Source organism: Macaca mulatta, chromosome 13 (genome assembly GCF_049350105.2).
Source record: "Macaca mulatta isolate MMU2019108-1 chromosome 13, T2T-MMU8v2.0, whole genome shotgun sequence".
Lineage (NCBI taxonomy): Eukaryota > Metazoa > Chordata > Mammalia > Primates > Cercopithecidae > Macaca > Macaca mulatta.
In genome coordinates, this window is record NC_133418.1 from 116,215,298 (window position 1) to 116,228,136 (window position 12,839).

The following is a 12,839-nucleotide window of genomic DNA, read 5'->3' on the forward strand; positions in this document are numbered from 1 at the left end:
GTCTCAATTCAGCTCCAAACAGGCCCTAATGGAAGCGCTGGCCACTCCCTGCTCTGCGTCCAGCACCTCCGTGACCCTCGATGAGTCCTCGCTTGCTGGGTTTCAGTTTTCTTATCACCAACATGGTCGGGGGCGGTGGTCAGACAAGCTCGCCCAGGGCCTTTACAGCTTGAAAACTCCACAGTAACCTATAAAAGCATCACTCTAGGAAGATATATTGCTTTTGTGACCCAGGCAACACCACAAGGGCTTTCAGCGTTCAAGGCCACGCATCCACAGTATGCTCTGATGTTTCTCAATATCTGACGACAAACTTTATGATCCCGGTTGGCAGGTGAGACACTTCTCCTTGGTTCGAAAGTAACAGCAGCGTGGTCTCAGTGGGAAACATCCTTGGAGAAATGTTTGATCTTTTCTCGTGTGTTCGGTTCCGAGGCGGAAGCCCCCACCACTCACTGAGGAAAGGGAGGTGTCCGATACTTTTTAATCAAAGGCATTTTCTTTCCAGGGTGTTTCTCTATACAAACACCTTTGATAAAAGATCTTGATTTGATCTGTGATTAAAGATCAAAGCCCAAATAAACCCATCAGGGAATGAGAAAGAGTCAGCAAGGACAGCACTACCCTCCTCTTGTGGGCACAAAGGTGGGCTGGCTAGTGCCTGGCACTGCTTGGCCAGCCAGAAGCCCTGACTTCTAGGATCCCAAGAGTCACACGAGACTGTGGGGGCTTCAAAAACAAGCCTGAAGCAGAGGCCCTTAGCCTATCCTCGATCGGGCAGCAGTGTGGTAGGGCTGGTATTCTCCCTTGAGCTTTGCCTTCTGCTTTGTCACACAGTAGCTGTATTGGACCTGGCTGATTTCCTTCTGCTGGCATGGATGGAGAGGAGAGGCAGGGCCCCCAATGGAACCAAGGGTCCCCTTCACAGTCTTGCCTTGAATGAGTTGCTTTATCCTTCCCTTTCCTTCTAGAAGCTGGTCTTTAAATTCAGCTCTACATCTTAGTGCAGTAACATGGTTTGGCTGTGTCTCCACCCAAATCTCATCGTTAATTGTAGCTCTCATAATTCCCATGTGTCCTAGGAGGGACCTGGTGGGAGGCAACTGAATCATGGCAGTGGGTTTTTTTCTGTGCTGTTCTAGTGGTAGTGAATAAGTCTCATGAGATCTGATGGTTTTATAAAAGGGCAGTTCCCTGGCACACGCTCTCTTGCCTGCCACCATGTAAGATGTGCCTTTGCTCCTCTTTCACCTCCACTGTGATTGTGAGGCCTTCCCAGCCATGTGGAACTGTGAGTCCATTAATCCTCTTTTTCTTTATAAATTACCCAGTCTTGGGTATGTCTTCACAGCAGTATGAAAATGGACTAATTCATGCAGACTGCTGAACTTTCCAGGTTCTAACTGTCCTTTATCCCTGAAATTGCAATATTGGTACCCAGGAGGCAGCTGGGAGGGATACATGAGGTCTATGTTCACAGAGCTAGGTTCACAATAAAGGCAGCTAGTGTTACATTCTCTTTGAGAATCCATTGATTTGGGTCAGATTGGATGTGTCTGGACACTGGGAGTAATTTCCTGTTGGGAATACTACATGTAGCTATTCTTGAGCTTAGCATAGTCATCTTTGTAATCAACGTGTATATAGGATTTTACAGATTTCACAGCACTGTTGCATGCCTTATCTCCTCTAACCCCCTCCATTGTACTGTGAGATCCGCCTTGTTACTTCTGTTTTACATGAGGAATATCCTAAAGAGATGGGGGCTCATGGGGATCACCTGTCCAAGGCCCTTCAGTTATAAGAAGACAAAGACCCAAGGACAAGTATAGACTGATGGTCTGTACTTCTGTATCCCGGAAACTAGGCTTGTTTTACAGTCTTCATGTCTCACGACTTTCTTGCAAAAAAACCCTGCGTCCGGCTCTGTGCGTGCCCATGCTGAATGCTGGAGGATTTCCACACCCAACACAGAAGCTGAGTGGGTTTCAGTTTATCTGAACATGCTAGTTTATAATCCATATTGGAGGTGCTGTGCAAGTATTTCGAGCAAGAGTGATTACTTGGCTTTATAGAGGTGTGTCCTCCTTACCTCATTAGTAAAATCATTCGTGCACAATCTGCTGAAGAGAAACATTCATTAAAAACTGAGATGGATTGCGGCCCCATGAGGCCAAGCCAAATTATTTGAGGCTCGGTTTGGCCTATTTTCAATGCCTGCAAAGGACCAAGACCTGCTCCTGTCATGGGAAATAGTAGACTGATTGAGAACATCCATAGTTGGAATTCTACAGGGCATAGAACTTTGGTTTATGTGGAGTTAGCCAAGAGAAAGTCCAAAGAAGTCAACTGGTGGTTTCCGCCTGGAATTTTCTTAATCTTAGTTAAAGCACCTAAGATCTTTATGGCTTTAGGCTGGGCCTTGAAGGGGGAGGAGACGCATCTCCTTTTCCAGCGGACTTGCCTCTCCAGCTGCATACCACACTTGTCCTATCAGCATGGCATTTTGCATGTGGTTTTTGTCACGAGGAGAGGCAGTCAGGAATTTGCACTTTGATCTTCCCCACAGAGGTGGATATCTTCCCAGGACAAAGGGCAGGGAAACAAACTTCAAAATGCATGTGACCTTGGAACACCTGTTTAAGGCTCTTGCTTAAATGGTAACAATTGGAGATAAATATGGCAAAATCATTAAAATTAATGTAGGACTTCAACCTCATCAACAGGTAAGAAGGGGGTGCCCACCGATCCTGAAACATTGGCACTGCCAAAAGAGCTGATGATACCCAGGACAAGGCTGGGGGCCGAGAATGTCCCCCTAAATTGTTCTCAAGGGGCCTATAACCTGCAAGTGGTAAGGGCGGAGAAGGTGATGAGTAGCGAGTAGAGTAGAGTAGAATAGAGTAGAGTAGAGTAGAGTAGAGAGAACACCAGCTTTGGAAGCAGATGCATCCAGTTTTAAATCTTGTTCTGAGACTGTTAGGGATTGAATTGTGCCCCCGCCCCCAGCTTTCTATGTTGATGTCCTAACTCCAAATGTGATGATATTTGGAGATGGGTTTCTGGGAGGTAATTGGAGTCAAATGAAATCACAGGGGAGAGATCCTAATCCAATGGGATTGGTGGCCTTATAAAAAGAGGGAGAGAGAGATTTTGTTCTTTCTCTCTGCCACGTGAAGATACAGTAAGAAAGCAGCGTCTGCAAGCCAGGAAGAGAGCCCTCACCAGACACTGAATTTGCTGGCACTGGAACTGAGAGGAAATCAATTTGTGGTGTTCAAGGCACCCAGGCTGTGATATTTCGTGATGGCAGCCCAGGCTGACTAAGACAGAGACTTAAATTATTCAACCTCAAGTGCTTCTCAACAAGCTCTTGATGTAAAATTAAGATTATAACATTGACCTCAAAGTGATGATAAAAGTCAATGAAACAATATCTGCAAGAGGATCGCCTCCTTGTAGACGCACCAGCATTCTGTTTTCCAGTCATCTGTGAGCTTCAAACACCAAAGCCACCTTGTATTCATTTTAGTTCCCCCGGTGCCTGGCCCAGACGAAGTTCTCAGTGAGTGGTGGTTGAATTAACAAATAATAAATGATGGATGGGTAAGTGTGCACAGCCTCTGCTCTGAGTGCACTCTAACTTTACCCACTGCCCTGGCCATACTGCTCACTCAGCGGGTTTTTTCCTGCAGCTTCCAACCTGAGTCATTTGATCACTCCGCCGCTGTCCACTCTCAGACCAGGACACAGGGCCAAGTGTTGGTGGAAGATGCCTTTGGAGTGATGTGATTAATTTCAGTCAATCATGATACTGGCTTTGGGTTTTTTTTTTTTTTTAAATTGCTTTTGAAATGGGGCCCTAGGATGGAAGAGCTTCCATCCTGGCTGCCCTGGAGCTCCTGGCAGCAACTCCCGCTCCTGTGCCCTGAGCACTCAGGGCCCCACCGCTAGCCATCAAAGAATCGAGATGGAGGCTGGGTCCTTCTGGCTTTAATATCTGGGTGTTTCCCCCACATTGGACTCTGTCATCCCCCTGCCCCATATCTCTCTGCTACAACTCTCAGCTCAACCCTGAGGCCGCCAGCCCCTAGACCCTCGGCCACGAGGTATCATCATCTGCCTGCTGTTTGCAAACTCCTTAACCAGGCCTTAGAAGTGCTGAATACTTTAAATGGTAAATCATCTTGATTGCTATAAAAAATGGGTTTGGCCAAGATGTGGGGCCTTCTCTGTAGCCTGCTGTGTCCTCAGTTTCCCTCCAGAATTACACGACCTCATAGTTTCAACAAGCAGTTCGCAGTGGAATGAGTGATTTGTGGCCAGCAGAGTTAGAGGAGTTTAATTTATGATGGCATTTTTTTTTTCTTTACAGGAAATAAAGGAAAAGAACGTCTTGCTAACTCCACAAAGCTGCTGTACCACTGTTCATTTGTCCAGGCAATTCCTCATGGACCAGTAATGAGCTTCAGCTCGGTCAAACCCATTTTTTATAGCAATCAAGATGATTTACCATTTAAAGTATTCAGCACTTCTAAGACCTGATTGAGGAGTTCGCAAACAGCAGGCAGAGCTGGGCAGAAATCAGGACAGATGGGACCTCAGCGATCATGGGTTCCAGCCTTTTCCTTTCACAGGTGAGGACACTGAGGCCCCCTGGGAGAAGGAACTTGCTGGAGGTCCCTGTGAGGGTGTCTGAGGTGAGGCTCAGCCCCGTGCTCTGTTCATCATTGCCTCCCGAGTCCCTTCTCAAAGCCCTTTGTGGATGATTCCTGTGCAAGGTGCAATTGCTGGTGGGGCTTGCGCAGGTCCTTCCTCGGGAAACACGTGGAAGGACTAAACAGGGAGAGAGAGGATCCCACGCTTGGCATCTGCAAGGTGGGAGGAGAAACGTGGAGAAAGCAATTGCCATGTGCCTTTGTCGCCGTGAGGCTCAAAAACCTGGACTCACCCAGCAAGGAATTTCTCTCTTAAAATAAAATAGATTTGCTTTGTGCTTTACGGGGATTCCCTTAAAGCATTTCTCATCATAATCCTGGGGAGGACGTGGTATTCAGTATTTTGTTTGTGGGCGACAGAGAATGTAACTGTCTGGGCCTAAGTGACACAGGCTTGGAGATGAAGATAAAGGTTGGAATTTGGTGTCTTTTAATCTTTATTCCCTGGTTTCATCTGTTCTCGGTGTCCTTGAAGCAATGGCTTAGACAGGGTTGATGTATTCATGAATCTGAGGGACTTTCATGTGAACTCGAGGCAGGTTTGGTCTGCATCCTGCTTAGTAGCATAAAGCTTGGACCTGTGTGCAAAGTGCAATGAGTTTCAGCCCATCCCAAGAGCGAACACAGGCCCTTAGAGCTGCCTGTGGGGCGCTGAGCTGCTGTCATGCCGCAGCGGTCCAGGGGGCTGCAGGACCCTCTACCAAGGGCACTTCTTGGACAGGGGTTCTCCTGACTTTTTCTCTCCCACCTCTGATCTTCCCCCTGTCATCTTGGTGTTGAGATGACTGGAGCGAGGACTTCACTCCTGGGACTCATTGTGGGTTAAACTGAAGGGAAAGTGAGTTAGAAACCAGCGCCTTAGGGAGAAGCACATCTTGTTCACCTGCACAGGCTCTGTTCCCCTCATCTGAAGAAGCCTCAGTCCTCCACATGTTATCACCTTCTCTGGGGCCCAGGCCCAGTGGAGGCCTTTTGGGGGAGGTTTCAGAGCACAGTTTGAACCAAGAGCAAACATGTAGTAGCTTCAGGGTATCAGAAAGTTGATTTTCTGTCCACAGCACAGTTTTAGGCCTCCTGAGAATTCTGGACTTTTTCTTGGACACAGTGATCTTTGGTACAAAGAGGGGCAGAGAGGAAACAGCGTGTGCATGAAGAACCCTGCCTGCTTTAGTGACTGGCGGGATGTATGGGCGGCTGTAGCTGCCACACTTTGTGCCTACGAATTACTCAAGCCAGGATTTTAGGTTTATGATGAATAATAATAAAAATTCAGGTTTGACCATTCCTGTTTGGGTGTAAATAGAAATCTATGATTAGGTAGTAGAGCATTTGAACCTATATTTTGATTTGAATTTTTCGAGCAATGTGATTTTCTCCCTAAATCAACACAGTATCTGAAATCCCTCTGTGAACATCGCCTTTAGTTATGAAATGCAAGGAGAAAGCACTCGACTTGTTCTCTATGTTCATCTTAATGTTTTTCTTGTGACTGTCAGTAGGGAATTCAAAAGTTCTAGGAGATAGAGTCCCTGTAAATCACTGTTTGGGTTTAAAATGACCTGCATATAATGACTCATCACAATGTACTCGTAAGTACAGTCAGCATCACTTAACGTTGGGGATCCATTCTCAGAAAGGCATGATTAGGCGATGTCATTGTGAGGCCGTCCCAGAGCCCTCACACACAGCTATGGCAGAGCCCACTACACACCTGGGCTATGTGGTGTAGCCTGTTGCTCCTTGGCTTCAAACCCGAATGGCATGTCACTGTGCTGAATACTGTAGGCAATTGTAACACAATGGTATGAATAAGTGTTTTTATATAAATATAGAAAAGGTACAGTAAAAATATGGCATAAACGATGAAAACATGGTACACCTGTCTAGGACACTTACCATGAATGGAGCCTGCAGGACTGGAAGTTGCTCCGGGTGGGTGAGTGAGTGAGTGGTGAGTGAGTGTGAAGGCTTAGACATTAGTGTACACTCCTGTAGACCTTGTAAACCCTGTACACTTTGGCTATGTTGAATTTATAAAAAAATGTTTCTTGCTTCAATAATAAATTAACCTTAGCTTATTATAACTTAATAAACTTTTTATTTTTTTCAACTTTTTGACTTTTTTGTAATAACAGCTTAAAACACAGACACAATGTATAGCTCTACAGAAATATTTTCTTTTTTATATCCTTATTCTATAAGTTTTTTTCTATTTAAAATTTTTTAAAACTTTGACTTTTTTTGTTAAAAGCTAAAACACACACATTATCCTAGGCCCACACAGGGTCAGGATCATTAATATCACTGTCTTCCACCTCCACATCTTGTCCCACTGTAAGGTCTTCGGGGGCAGAAACACACATGGAGCTGTCATCTAGTATGATAGCAATGCCTTCCTCTGAAATATCTCCTGACGGACCTGCCTGGGCTGTTTTATAGTTAACTTTTGCTTTTGCATAAGTAGAAGGAGGCCGGATGCGGTGGCTCATGCCTGTAATCCCAGCACTTTGGGAGTTCGAGGCAGGTGGATCACCTGAGGTCAGGAGTTTGAGACCAGCCTGGCCAACATGGTGCAACCCTACCTCTACTAAAAATACAAAAATTAGTGGGGCATGGTGGTGGGTGCCTGAAATCCCAGCTGCTTGGGAGGCTGAGGCAGGAGAATCGCTTGAATCTGGGAGGCAGAGGTTGCAGTGAGCCGAGATTGCACCACTGCCCTCCAGTCTGGGTGACAGAGCGAGACTCTGTCTCAAAAAAAAAAAAAAAAAAAAAAAAAAAAAAAAAAAAAGGGAAAGGAGTATCCTCTAAAATAATGGTAAAACATAGTAAGTACATAAATTAGTATAATATACTATGCTATCTAATAGTCATTTATTGTCATTATCAAGTATGTACTATTCATAATTCAATGTGCTGGATTTTTATACAACTGGTAGCGCAGTAGGTTTGTTTACATTAAACACGTGAGTAATGTGTTGGGTTAATGCCATGATGACAGCTACAACATCACCAGGAGATAGGAACTTTTCAGCTACATTATAACTCATTGGACGGCCTGGTACATGTGGTCTGACATTGACTGAAATACTGTTATATGGTGCATTACTGTATATATTTACTGTAATTTAAAAATTGGGATATGATTCACATGTCATAAAATTCACCCCTTTAAAGAGTACAACACAGTGGTTTTTAGTATCTTCTCAAAGGTGTGCAGTCATCACCACTATCTAACTCGAGGACATTTTTGCTGCCTCACAAAGAAACCCGGCACCCATTAGCATTCCCTTCCCATTCCCTCTTCCCCCAGCCTCTGGCAACCACTAATCATCTACTTTCTGTCTTTATGGATTTGCCGTATTTCCTATAAATGAAATAATATAATGCACACCTTTCATGTCTGGTTTCTTGCACTGAGCATAATGTTTCCATGGTTTATGTTGTAGCATGCGTTAATTTTTCTTTCTTTTTATTGGCAAATAATATTCCATTGTATAGATATGGATATACCATGTTTTATTTATTAATTCATCAGTTCGTGGACTTTTGGGTTGCTTCCCTTTTTTAGTTTTATTTATTTTTAGAGTCTCACTCTGTTCCCCAGGTTGGAGTGCAGGGGTGCCATCTTGGTTCACTGCAACCTCTGCCTCCCAGGTTCAAGTGATTCTCCTGCTTCAGCCTCCCAAGCATCTGGGATTACAGGTGGCCACCACCATGCCCAGCTAATTTTTGTATTTTTAGTAGATGTGGGGGTTCACCATGTTGGCCAGGCTGGTCTCGAACTCCTGACCTCAGGTGATCCACCCGCCTTGGCCTTCCAAAATGCTGGGATTATAGGCGTGAGCCACCACGCCCAGCCCTCCTTCCCTTTTTGACTATTATGCATCATGCTGTCATAAACATTGTTGTACAAATTTTTGTGAGGACATATGTTTTCATTTCTCTTGGGTACATACCTAGCAGTGGAATTGCTGGGTCAAATGGTAACATTATGTTTAACTTTTTGAGGAACTGCCAAACTGGTTTGGTAAGCAGCTGCATCATTTTCCATTCTCACTAGAAAAGAAGGAGGGATCTAGTTTCTCCACATCTTCCTTGACTGAACTTGTTAGACAATAACAAGATAGACCATATCTTTTTTAATTTAAGTCATCCTAATGGGTGTAAAGGGGTATCTCCTTGTGGTTTTTGCTTTATATTCCTTTAATAACTAATGATGGTGGGCATTTATTCATGCACTTACTGACTGTTTGTACAGCTTTGGAGCCATGTCTGTCCAAATCCTTTGCCCATTTTTGAATTGGATTTGTTGTCTTTTTGTTGCTGAATTGTAAGAGTTCTTTATAGATTCGGGATATTAGACCCTTATCAGAAATATGATTCGAAAAAATTTTCTTCCATTCTGTGGGCTGTTTTTTCTCTTTATGGTATTATTTGTTAAACAAAAGTTTTAAATTTTGACAAAGTCCAGTCTATTTAATATTTTTTCTTTAGTTGTCACATGTCTGTTGTTTCCTAATCCAAGGTTATAAAGATTTACAGCTATGTTTTCTTTCAAAAATTTTATAGTTTTCTCTCTTAACCCTTGGGTATTTTTATTCTTAAATTATCTGGCTCAGCTCTGGGAACACTTTTTTCATTTTGAAATAACTTTTATTGTAAAAAAGAAAAATATCAAGAAATTAAAATTAAAGAAAAAGATACACCTTTTTTTTTTTTTTTTTTTTTTGAGACGAAGTCTCACTCTGTCGCCCAGGCTGGAGTGCAGTGGTGCGATCTCGGCTCACTGCAAGCTCCGCCTCCCAGGTTCACAGCATTCTCCTGCCTCAGCCTCCTGAGTAGCTGGGACTACAGGTGCCTGCCACCTCGCCCAGCTGATTTTCTTTTGTATTTTTTAGTAGAGACGGGGTTTCACAGTGTTAGCCAGGATGGCCTCGATCTCTTGACCTTGTGATCCGCCTGCCTTGGCCTCCCAAAGTGCTGGGATTACAGGCGTGAGCCACCCCTTTTACAAAACAGGAACTAATCTTTAAAATCAATTTTGTAATTTACTTCATTTAATATATCAGAAACATTTTCTGATATAATTATTCTCCTACATCATAACTTTAACTGATAGCACAATATCCCATTGTTTGGATATCTATTATTTTTTAAATCCCTTATTGTTGGACATTTATGCTATTCCCATTCAGAAAACAGTAGCAGTACAGCAATGAGTGCATGATAATTTTCTCAGAATAAATTGTCAAAAATATTTTTAAAAGAATAAACCCCATTTCCAGCATCCTAGTAAAGCAAATGTACAAGTGTTCCCTGAGAATTTTCTGGAATAAAGTGAAGGACAGTTAGATACAAAGGTAAATAAATGTCTTTCGTTTTGGGAGAGTGCCTTCTTGACCTTGTCCAATATTCAGATATTTTCTGTAAGTTATTTTCTTTGTTACTATAGTTAGCATAATTACAATTTTAAATACTGCATAATATTATATTGATTTGATGCACGATAATTTACTTATGATACCCAGATGTTAAATACTTAAGTTGCATTGGACTTTATTTATTGTTACTTTAAGTTCTGGGATACACGTGCAGAATGTGTAGGTTTGTTACATAGCTAAACATGTACCATGGTGGTTTGCTACACCTATCAACCCATCATCTAGGTTTTAAGCCCTGCATGCATTAGCTATTTATCCTGATGCTCTCTCTCCCCCGACTCCCCACACCCTCTGTGTGTGTTGTTCCCCTGTCTGTGTCCATGTGTTCTCATTGCTCAACTCCCACTTATGAGTGAGAACATGCAGTGTTTGGTTTTCTGTTCCTGTGTTAGTTTGTTAAGGATGATGGCTTCCAGTTTCACCCATGTCCCTGCAAAGGACATGACCTCGTTCCTTTTTACGGCTGTAGTATTTGACTTTTAATTTATAGGGAATACCACAGTGAACATGTTTTGTGCGTACAATTTTGATCTTTTGAATTGCTTCCTTAGGGCAGGTTCCAGCAGAGGGATTTGGGAGTGAAATGGCTAGAATATTTAGAGAATATATATATTGTCCTGTCGCTTCCGGAAGGGACTGTAGCAATTTGCACTCCCTTCACAGTGCATGAGGGTCCCGCATCTGGGCAGCTTGCCTCCAGTCCCACACACACTTTGAAGTGTTTCGGCAAGGATTTCAGGTGAATGGTGGTTGAATGAAGGGAGGGAAAAGTTACTTCCTATTTTACTTCTATTTTGTAATTTTTAAGTTTACGTCGAAGGATGATTCTTTGTCTTTCTGCGGATTTCATGTTTATCCTGTCCTTTCCCCCAGACAGCTAAGTTTTAAAACTGATCTTCAAGAAAACAGACTATCCACCTGAGGCTCTATTAGAGGGACTGGTGTTCAGTGACTTCCGAATTGAGAAATCTTTAATATACACGTGGAGATATGGCATAGTTTCCAGGTTTAAAAAGATGGGGCTTTTCCACCCAGAGCTGGACATCTCCCCATTTTATTTTCTGTGACCATAAGTTATAACCAGCCCATAACTGCTCCCCTCCCGTCCCTGCGGTGGCTGTGGGTGGTTGCCCATCACCACGACCATGGCTCTGTGGATTTTCCCAGAGCGGACACTGGGCCCAGGCCCACGGTTCTCACGTAACGACTTCGGCTGCCTGGGTTCGAGGCTCGGCAGCACTGTCTGGAGGAAGATTCTGAGCCCAGCGTGGGATGGGCCCAGCCTGCCTCAGAGGGGGAACCCTTGGCTCTGGGGACCCTCTCTCCAAGACCTTTATCAAGAAGCCACTTCGTCAGAGCACCTTGGGGGCCTCGAATGTTGTGTCGTTTCCAGTGAAGCCGAACTTAGGCAGGCGTGGCCCGGGGGGTGTTTGCCCTCTATTCCTCGGAAGAGCGGGACCCCAGCCCTCTCACCACCGCTGCTGTGTTTGGTGGGAGGGTCCGAGTTTGGAGGGCTTGGAGAACTGTGGAGGTAAAACGGAGCGCAGCTGGGCGGGGGTACTCCTGTGAGAAAGCAAGGGGCTTTGGGGCGAGTTATTCAAAGCCAGGGGCAGCTCCCCACTTGCTGGGGGCACACAGCATTCTCTCGGGCTGCTGATGCTGGGCCTGGCTGTGGAAGGGCCCCCATCCTGGGCTTCGGTTCAGAGGGTGTGCGGGAGGCCCTGTGGAGAGTGCTGGGCCGAGGGGCTGCAGTGCTGAAGTCACGCCCGGGATTCCTGCAGCCCTGACTGGAGCTTTCCACCTGGGGCACCAGGAACAAGTCCCGCCCATCTGTGTGACATCTCCCTGGGAAGGGACAGGCGTGGTGGGCCTGCCGCAGACCCTTCCGTCTCTGACCGCCCGGCTTTCTCACCGGGGTTCAGACCCTGGGTTCCTCCTACCTGTGCCCTTGCCTTTGACTTCTGGACTTTGTGTCTGTTTGTTCCCAGGCCCTCCCCCTGCCCCAGTGGACTTGGGTCTGGCTTCTCCCACGTGGTGGCCTCTGGGAGCACCTGTGGCCCATTTTTGGTCCTCTGAACCCAACCCTCCCCACCAACCTGCCCCAGTGTCCCCGAGGGGGCAGCAGACATCCCCTTTTCTGGCTAATCCTCTGGAGGGGACATGGGCAGGATGTTTCCTACAAACCAGCTGACCTGTATGCAGCAGAGGCCTCCTCAGATCCTCCTCTAGCCCCAGTGATGGAGCGCTGGCCGGAAGACTGAGGTGGGATTCTCAGAAGGCTTCCAGGAAGTGGTAGAAACATTTCCAGAAGGGTTTAATTGTTCTGAGAGGTCACCTCTTCCTCGTCTTGGAGATGGCGCCACAGCCCTGGCTGCCTCCCAAACTAGAGAGCAGAGAGTCCTGCTTCCAGTTGCCCTCACTTAAGCCTGACATCCTCCTGCAGCCCAGCCCTGGTTATGTCTCCCCAGTGACCTTTCCAGCCTCTCCTCTGCTCCCGCTCCCACCGCCTGGGCTCAGACCTGCACTGTGTATTGTATATTCGTTGTATATTGTATATTCATCATGGATTTTATCTTATGTATTGTAGAGTCATTGCGTGTTGTATTCTCATCGTATGTTGCATATACATTGTGTGTTGTATATTCATTGCACTTAGTCTATTATATGTTGTATGCTAATC